General features: G+C 45.1%; 1 protein-coding gene across 1 annotated transcript in view; it reads left to right on the forward strand.

The window, feature by feature from the left end:
- Positions 1–9,951, forward strand: part of LOC108285263 (golgin subfamily A member 8H-like) — a 21,768-nt gene that overhangs the window by 9,769 nt on the left and 2,048 nt on the right. The gene's annotated exons all lie outside the window — the stretch shown is intronic.

The following is a 9,951-nucleotide window of genomic DNA, read 5'->3' on the forward strand; positions in this document are numbered from 1 at the left end:
AGGCTGAGACCTGGAAACAGCTTTTCCTGTTTTCTGTGTCTTTGGGATCGGAGTAATAACATTTTGGGGAGATTTTAAATCTCACAGAAGAAAGTGGCCTACTCTGGCAGGTATGTGCAGAATACTAGAGTATGCTTCATTGGTGCCCAAGCCAAGAATGAGTGCTGTACTATGGTAGTTCCCTTAGGATTTGTCTGTGCTCCGGGCTCATGAAGATATGGCACCATGAGCTGCAGCAGCTGCACTCATTTTCAATGACGTAAAAAGGGATGTTTTCTGAGGAATCAAAGGCTCCCGTCATTGACTGTGGATGTGAAAAACCTTTCCTCATTTAGAGTATTTATATCTACAATACATTTTAAGTCAGAGTTCATGTAACCTCTTTTAATCACATAACCACAGGTCCCAGTACACAAAAGGCCACTGGTTGGCATTCTTAATGTACTTAATAAAGATCCTAGTAAATCCTTTAAGACGTGGGGATGGTCTAGTAAGTAGCGGTCTTCCGTACTGTCCCCAGCGAGAGTCACTAGACCATCTAGTAACTTTAAGAGTTTAAATGTCCCTGAAATGGGCATACAAGTTTTTGTCAAGAATGAATTAGAGTGAAGGAAAGCTGAGTGACACCTGGCATTCCTCTGTGTTCATGAAGCTTCTTGGAGGCTAGCAGATTGATTTGACCATCCAGGCTTCTCTGGCTAATGCCTATTCTTCAACCACATTGGTTACTCTGACATAGGCATTTACTTCTTTTTCTTGAAGGAAAAACACTTTAAAAAATAATCGCAGACATTATTATAAACTAATGTACGTGAGAGTACTTAGTGGAAACTAAAAGGAGTTTTAGTAGACAGTATACTGTATTTGAAAATCAAGGAGAAGTTTCTGCAACTTAAAATGTTTACCAACTGCAGTGCAATCTACTGTTTGTGAACGTCAACATATTATCGGGAAAAGTGTCTATGCAATCACAGAGCTCTGTCTCCTCCCCAAATTCTGTACGAAGAGTGAAATATGTTTTTAAATATGTTTGTATGTCTCCTTGTTTCAGTTAGAGGCACATTTTGTGCAATATTTATGGTAATGTGCCTATACATTATGAATAAATTATTTCTGTCATACATATCCTAACTCATAACTTTATGTATGTTGATTCTTTAGAAAGAATAAACAGTTTAAACTTCATGAAGTTCTAATGTGTTTGTTCCAAAATAAGTCCCATGATTAGGATGTAGGGAGATATGTATGTGTGCTTCCGGGGGTGGGGATTTCTAGTTACTAGACCGTCTCCATTTTTAGCGTTCGGCCTCCTCATACTTTTATAAATATGACATTAATAACAGAGCAATACTATGATTGCACAGACGGAATAACAGATTTCCTGCATTCACTGTAAGAGTGCAAATATTGGGCCCTGGTGACTTCAACGGACTCTTCCAAATTGTATGAATTTATCAATGTATCAGATAAACCCAATTTCAGAATTATCAAGAAAAAATGTTAGGCCAAATAATGTGGCTAATGAACAGTGGTACAATTTCTAGCCTGAGGTTTAAAATGGACTTAAAAGTACTGTCTTTAAACTGAACTCAAAGGTTGAAAAGCGGCAAGTTCAGAAAAGAAAAAGGAAGAACAGAACTTTACGTCCATTTTGAAACCTCGGGCTAGAAATCGTACCACTCTGAAATAGCCACATTATTTGGTGGGGGACAGGGTCCTGCCTTCTGTCACGCACTGGCAGCTATGATGGCACCTGGGAGGGAGGGAAGAAGCCGTGTGTCCTGCCTGGCCTGTGAGGTGTGTTGTGGGATGACTGTGTGTATGGGACTCTCCAGCTTTTCCCCGAGATCACCACTGGATTATCACCAGCAGATAGAGGCGGTGGGACCCTGACTATCACCCGTTCTGCAGTGGATTTGGTCTCGGCACTCCTAGGCTGGGAGCTGGATGCCCTGCACTGGCAGCATGACTCAGAATGCACGACAGGCACGGCGTGCCCAGGATGACGTTCCTGGGCCTCTGGCCGACTCAGAGTCCAGCCCCCTCCCAGCTCCCAGCCCCAAAACCATAACCCACGAGCTCTCTGCAGACAGTGATGGCTCCGGAGAGCACCCACATCGGCCAGCTTGAGCACGGAGCCTGTTCCACGAGCCCCAGGCTCAGCCATGGAGGCCTTGGGCAGTGGCACTGAGTCCTGAGGCTCACAGAGAAGGGAGGTGAGAGAGACAGCAGCATGAGGACAGAAAGAGGACAGAGAAAGTCTGCAGCTCCAGAAGGGAGGGGTGGGGAATCTGGCTCTTAGGTCCCAGGTTTGTCCCCTGTGTGGAGCTGGTGCAGTGGGACAGGCACACCATTCATGCAGCAGGCGGCGAGGCGGGTGCCCACCGTGGGTGATGCTCCTCAGAGGTCACTGAGAGTGATTCTGAACGACAGCATGAAACCAACAAGGCAGCTCCCACGCATGGGTGGGGCAGGCCTGGAGGGGACACATGCAAACATCCAGGTGTGCACTCACGTGCTGTGAGGCCCCATGATCCGCATGTACATGCTAACACACATGCCCACAACCGCCACAAACGATACACCTCCTTCCCCTTCACCTCCTGGTGCCCAGCATCCTCACTGGCCGGCACATGCGACACGGGTCTGGGGCGTGCAGCTACTCGGCACACTGAAGCACACGCATAGGCAGAGTCACAACACAGAACCTCACCCACACACAGAGGCATTTGCACCAGCTTACTGCCCACGCGTGCCTGGCATGTACAGAGGACCACCCATGCTGCTCTTGGAGACAGGACTTGCTCGCTAATGTCCAGCTGTCATTTCTCCACCTACAAGCCTTCCACGCCTCCCTACTCCCTACAGGATGGAGCCCCAAGTCAAACTCTGGACTTTGAAGCTTTGCCCTAGGCCTCACCCTCCCCATAGAGCTCTTCCTCATTCTGTCTCTGTTCCCTGCTTTGGCCAGTGGCTGTCCTCCATGCGGCCCACACTACACCTCTGCCCACACTGCGGCTCTGTACCCAGATACCCTCCAATTCCTCGCCATGTAAGCCTATCTCAGTCATGCCCCAGACCGCACACAAGTCAGGCTGCCTTGAAGACACTCTCCCAGACTGCTCTTCTCCCCAAGGCAGGGCCATGATTTGTGAAACATTTCACGTGTGTTACCAAGACTGGAGTCGGAGCAGGCATCAAACCTTACATTCCATGTGTCACACCTCACCATAGACCTGGGCGCCAAAAACTCTGAAGTGTCTGAACTCACGTTGGCAGTTAGCAAAGTGCTCATATGGCCACACCTGCTGTTAACACAGCATCCCTATGGCCACTGTCTCCATATTCATAACCACCCTGGGAGAGAGGCAGAACATCATCATTTGATAGAAGAGATGCTGAGGCTCTGGCAGGGAAAGGCATTTGCTTAAAGACCCTGGGTGAGGCAGCATCTCTGGATTCCCAGTGCAGTGCTCTTGCCCAATACCATGCTGCTTGACTCCCCCCATCTACGCTAGACATAAGCATGTCCTAGGGCAAGCCCAAATCCCTCCCTTATTTTGGTTATATGGGTGCTGGACCCACAGCCCCACCCTCCTGCCATTTGGAAACAAAAACACATGCCATTGTTCTTCCATAGAGAATGTGGCCAGTGGAAACAGGGCACCCTGGGAATCAGAGTGAACATCCTTGAAAGAGGCCATGGGTCAACAGGGCCAAGCCAAAGGGTGCAGTAGAATGCTTTTCCTTAGAAATCTTTGGGAGTGAAGCAGGCTTCAGCCACTCGCATCTCTGCCCCTGCAGCCACCCCTGCCACATCTGTGTAGACCATGTAGGGCGGGCCAGGGGCGGTGAGGTGGAGGAAAAACATCAGATGGCCCACGGCCCCCAGGCTCCTTCCCCAGCTGCTTCTGTTCTAGCCCAGGACTGGGTGCCATTCTTACACTCTCACACTCGTGTACACACACACAGCACACACCTTGTTGGTCACACAGTCACAGCCTGCCCTCTGCTCCTGTGGGCCAGTGGCAGAAATCCACTGGGATGGCTCAAAGGAGTCAGGACTTGGAAATGCGGACATCAGGATAGCTGATACAAACCCACACACCCCGAGAAGATTGGAGTTCAGACTCTCAAGCCTGAGGAAGGCTCCCTGAGGACGGAATGGAGGATGGGGGACAGCAAGAAGAAGAAAGGAGGAGGAATGCAGCCAGCGCTCCATGACAGGTCCCGCCGGCCTTGTGACTTCATTTCTAAGCCTGGTTCTTTCTCTGCAACATAGCAGGGAAATCCAACAGGGATGTTTGAAGACAGATTCCAAACTAGCCTTCAGGTTGAATCCAACAATAAAGACATGTTACATTTGGTCCATAGTGATTTACGAAATTTTAATGCTACATTTATAAGTCAGGAGATTCATCAAAATAGAGACAGCCAGTTTAGGGCAAACTCAAAAGATCCATCAGCTCTGGGCCCACACTTTTTGTTGGCAACAATCAGCTAGTGACCACTTCTTCCAGAGAGGCAGATACTCTGTAGCTCAGCAGCCATTACCTCTCCTTCCTCCTCCTCTGCTCACGGATGTTTCCTCAGTCCCCTGTAGGGTTTGAGTTTGCAACCCATTTTAAAGATTCAGAACACAATGAATAGTTGTGCTCGTGAAAATGCTTATGACGGCAGCTATTCTCATCAGCTCACTAGCTAAGTTTGGTGCTGAGCCTGGAGTCTCACTACTTTACCATGCACCTCCACTTTTCCCTTCACGGGCACTGGTCTGTGCACTACAGTGAAAGAGAAGCCCATGGAACCATTCCTCTAGCACATGTCTATGGCCTAACCCAAACTGCAAACGTTCCCAGCATCATTCACCACGGGCCTCAGCTCTCCGACCTCCAATGTGCTGCACAGGCTGCCACGACCTCCCTCCCACTCTCGGGAGCCTAGGCCAGGGAGTTGTTTATCAGCGAGCCGTTCGGAGGGGGGAAGCCAGGATTTTTATATCACAAAGGTTGACTTACACACAGAGTAGTCACCTTCCAAACCCCATTTCTATAAACTGAGCAGACACTTCCAGGCCACCCAAAGTTCAAATCGCCGTGACAAAAAATTTAAAAAGCCAAACTCTATAGCAAAGTGCTCTGGGAATACAGCTCAGCTCCAGGCCAGCTCAATGGGGGCAAGTAAAAGACCGGCGATGAGTCCCAAAAACACGGTCCCCAGGGTTTTCTGACAGTCCCCTGAGCTCCACAAGCTTTCTAACTCTGCAAAAAACCAATCGGGAAAACAATCAGCAACTTGAGGTTTCCAAGGTTAGGTTCTGTTTGAACGTTTTCTTTTTTAACCCACGTGTGTCCCTAGACTCAAAGGGAACACGAGCCTCAGGGTGCAAACAGTCCTCAGCAGACACTCTTCCCGCTGGCAAGGACAGCCCCATCACCTCAGGGTCAGCCAAGAGGCTGTCGGTGCACCTCTTCCTTCCAGAATAAGAACCCGACCCTCTGGCCCCTCGTCCCCATCAACCACGCATCCCAGTGGCTGTCTCAGGTGCCAGGAGGCTGCGGGGTCTGGTGCTGAGAAGACCTTCAAAGGGAACTCTCAGTATATTTTCTATTTTTTAAATAATATATAAAGCTGAGGTTGGGCGCAGTGGCTCATCCATATAACCCCAGTATTTTCTGAGGGCGAGGCAGGTGGATCACCTGAGGTCAGGAGTTTGAGACCAGCCTGGCCAATATAGTGAAGTCCCATCTCTACTAAAAATACAAAACGTGAGCTAGGTGTGGTGGCAGGTGCTGTAATCCCAGTTACTTGGGAGACTGAGGCGGGAGAATCGCTTGAATCTTAGAGGCAGTGGTTGCAGTGAACCGAGACTGTGCCACTGCACTCCAGCCTGGGACAGAGCAAGACTCCATCTAAAAATAAAACATATATACATATATATATATGGGATATACATATCAGCTGCAGTGGCTCACAACTGTAATCTCAGCACTTTGTGAGGCTGAGGCAGGTGGAGCATGAGGTCAGGAGATTGAGACCATGTGGCTAACATGGTGAAACCCTGTCTACACTAAAAATACAAAAATTAGCTGGGTATGGTTGCACATTCCTGTAATCCCAGCTACTCAGGATGTTGAGGCAGGAGAATCGCTTGAATCCGGGAGGCACAGGTTGCAGTGAGCCGACATTGTACCACTGCATTCCAGCCCGGTGACACAGTCTCAAAAAAAAAAAAAAAGAAGGAAGAAAGAAAAAATATCTCAAATCAATAAACTAACTTCACACCTTATGGCTCTAGAAAAAGAATGAACTAAACTGAAAGCTAACACAAAGAGGGAAGTAAAGATCAGAGTCGAAAGAAATAAAAATAGATCATGGAAAAGCAATTCTGAGATCAATGGAACCAAAAGTTAGTTTTTTGAAAAAAATCCATTTGACAAACCTTTAGCTGGACTCACTCACACACACACACACACACACACACACACACACACACACACACAAACACACGAGAAGATACAAATAATCAAAATTAGAAATGCAAGCAGACATATTACTTCTGAACAAACAGAAATAAGAAGCAATATATGAGAATACTATAAACAATGGTACACCACAAATTGGATAACCTAGATGAAATGGACAAATACATAGAAACACATAAATTACATCAATTGACTCAAAAAGAAATTGAAAGTCTTACCACGTATATAACAAGTAAAAACATTTAATTAAAACTTCTCCGCAAAGAAAAGTCTAGAACCAGATGGATTCACTGGTGAAGTCTTCCAAAGATTTAAAGAAAAATTAATATGAATCCTTCTCAAACACTTCCAAAAAAATCAAAGACGAGGGAATACTTCCTAACTTATTGAGATGCCAGCATTACCCTAATAACAAAGCCATATTAAGACATGAAAATAAAAAAACACAAGTAAACCAAATACAACACATTATATATCCTGACCAAGTAGAATTTGTAACAGGAATGCAAAGATTGTTGAACATAAGCAAATCAAATCAATCTAACACCTTACATCAGTGGAATCATTATCTTAATTGGTACAGAAAAAGCATTTACAAAAGCCAACACATTTTCATGATAAAAACTCTCAGAACTAAAAACAGAACCATAGTTTTATTAAAAAAAAAAAACCCAAAAATGAGGAATAGAGTGAAGATTCTTCAACATAATAAAGGCACTTATGAAAACCCACAGCTACCATCATACTGAATGGCAAAAGACTGAACAGTTTTCCCACAACTTCACAAACAAGTCACAATTGCCTGCTTTCACCAGAGCTATTCAACATTGCGCTGGAAGCTTCCTTGTATTTTTTTTTTTTAACAGGGTCTCACTGTTGTCCAGGCTGGAGTACCACTGTACCATCATAGCTCACTGCAGCCTCGACCTCCTGGGCCGAAAGTCACCCTCTCATCTCAGCCTCCTGGGGCTGATACCACAGGAATGTGCCACCACATCTGGGAAATTTTGGTTTGTGTAGAGATAGGGTTTTGCCATGTTGTTCAGGCTGGTCTCAAACTCCTGGGCACAAGCGATTCGTCCGCCTCTGCCTCCCAAAATGTTGGGATTACAGGTGTGAGCCACTGCACCAGGCCTGGACTAGAAGTTCTAGCCAGAGCAATAAGACAAGGAAAAGGAATAACAGGCATTCAAACTGAAAAGGAAGTTAAACTGTATTCACAGACAAAATGATCTTACACATAGAAAATCCCAAACTATGTAAGGCAACTCCGACAGCAAATAAACAACTCAGCAAAATTTCAGTATACAAGATCTACACGCAAAAACTAGTTATGTTGCTAAATACCACTACTGAACAATCAGAAAAGGAAATTTAAAAAGCAATTCCGTATACAATATTATTTAAAAGCATGAAATATCTGGGAATAAATTTAACCAAGGAGTGAAAGGCTTATACACTGTAAATTACAAAACATTCCTGAAACTTCCAAATCAAGAAAGGCCTAGGCCGGGTGTGGTGGCTCACCCTGTAATCCCCACACTTGGGGAGACAGAGGCAGGTGGATCACGAGGTCAAGAGATCAAGACCATTCTGGCCAACATGGTGAAACCCCGTCTCTACTAAAAAAATACAAAAATTAGCTGGGTGTGGTGGCACGAGCCTGTAGTCCCAGCTACTTGGGAGGCTGAGGCAGGAGCATTGCTTGAACCTGGGAGGTGGAGGCCGCAGTGAGCCGAGCTCATGCCACTGCACTCTAGCCTGGCGCCCGGCAACAGAGTGAGACCCTGTCTCGAGAAAAGAAAACCTACTATGAGCTAACCCAGTAGATTACAACCCTTTGATTATTCATGAGAAACGAAAAAATATGTGACTTCTAAAAAATAGTATGTTTCACGTGTATTTAAACTATTTAAACCACAGTGTTACAGGACAGAGAAATATGTTACAGGAAAGGGGTCCCAATCCAGACCCCAAGAGAGAGTTCTTGGATCTCACCCAAGAAGGAATTCAGGGCGAGTCCACAGGGCAAAGTGAAAGCAAGTTTATTAAGAAAGTAAAGGAATGAAAGAATGGCGACTGCACAGACAGAGCAGCCCTGAGGGCCGCTGGTTGCCCATTTTTATGGTTATTTCTTGATAATACTCTGGACAAGGGGTGGATTCTTCATGCCTCCCCTTTTAGACCATATAGGGTAACTTCCTGATGTTGCCATGGCATTTGTAACCTGTCTCATCCTGTGACTTAAAATGCCTTAACCATCTGGGAATGCAGCCCAGTAGGTCATTTACCCAGTTCCTATTTCAGATGGACTTACTCTGGTTCACACACCTCTGACAATATGGCCTCACACCTCAAAGAAACTCCTAGAATTTTTCAACTGAAAATAAAATAGAAAGAAACAAAAATAAAGACAGAGAAATTAAAAAGCCCTGGGTTGGATTTGATAAAAGACATGAATCTGTAAACCCAAGAGGCTCACCACATTTCAAGAAAGATAAAAATCAGAGACCCACACTGAGACACATTCATCAAACTGTTGAAAGCCAAAGACAACCCTGAAAGCACTGAGAAGCACCTCATCATGGACAAATTATGCTCAACAAAATTACTTCCAATTTCTCATCAGATATCATGGGGTCCAGAGGATGATAGATTCTCAAGTGCCGAAAGAAACAAATCTACTGACACTTTGGTCTTCAACATCTATCCTCCAGATTAGAGAGAAAATAAATGTTCTGTTGCTGAAATCACCCAGTCGACAGTACCTTGTTATGGCAGCCCTAGCAAACTAATCATGATCGGAAATGTAAGACCCACAGGAAAATCTGATTTTTTTTTTTTTTTTTTTTTGTGGCTGAAATCCATGTTACCTATTTATTCAACGAAAAACCAAGTATCTTCTATGGTCCAGGCCATGTCCTTAACACTGGGAACAGAGACAAATCCTGGCTCTCAAGGAGCTCACGGTCTAGTTGGGGTAAAAAGACACAAGAATAAATAAATATAAAGTATTTGGAGTTTGCAAAGGGGGCCACTATGGGAGACAAAGAGCAGAGGAACCTAAATAATCCTGTAGTTAGCATCCACAGGAAAGAAAGACCTGGCAATGGACATTTTTGTAAAGAATAAATAAGGCAATGGTTATCAAAGTGTGGTTGGCTAATTACCTACATTAGAATTATCTGAAGCACATATTAACAAGCAGATTCCCAGTCCCTTCTGTACAAACTTGATTTAGTGCAGGAAGGTAGGGTTGAGGCCTGAGAATCTGCATTTTAAAAGCATTCTAGGTGATTCTACTGCATCTTAGAGTTTGAGAACTGATGAGATAAAGTTTGTTCTTTTAACTGGCATAAAGAATGATCTACGCATCTGAAATGCTAACTTGTATTAGTCTTTAATGAGGGGCAAAGGAAGTAAAGGATGGTAGTTGATATTTTCTACTGTAGTGAAGTTAATTGAA

This window comes from Cebus imitator, unplaced genomic scaffold (assembly GCF_001604975.1).
Source record: "Cebus imitator isolate Cc_AM_T3 unplaced genomic scaffold, Cebus_imitator-1.0 Scaffold295, whole genome shotgun sequence".
NCBI classification, from domain to species: domain Eukaryota; kingdom Metazoa; phylum Chordata; class Mammalia; order Primates; family Cebidae; genus Cebus; species Cebus imitator.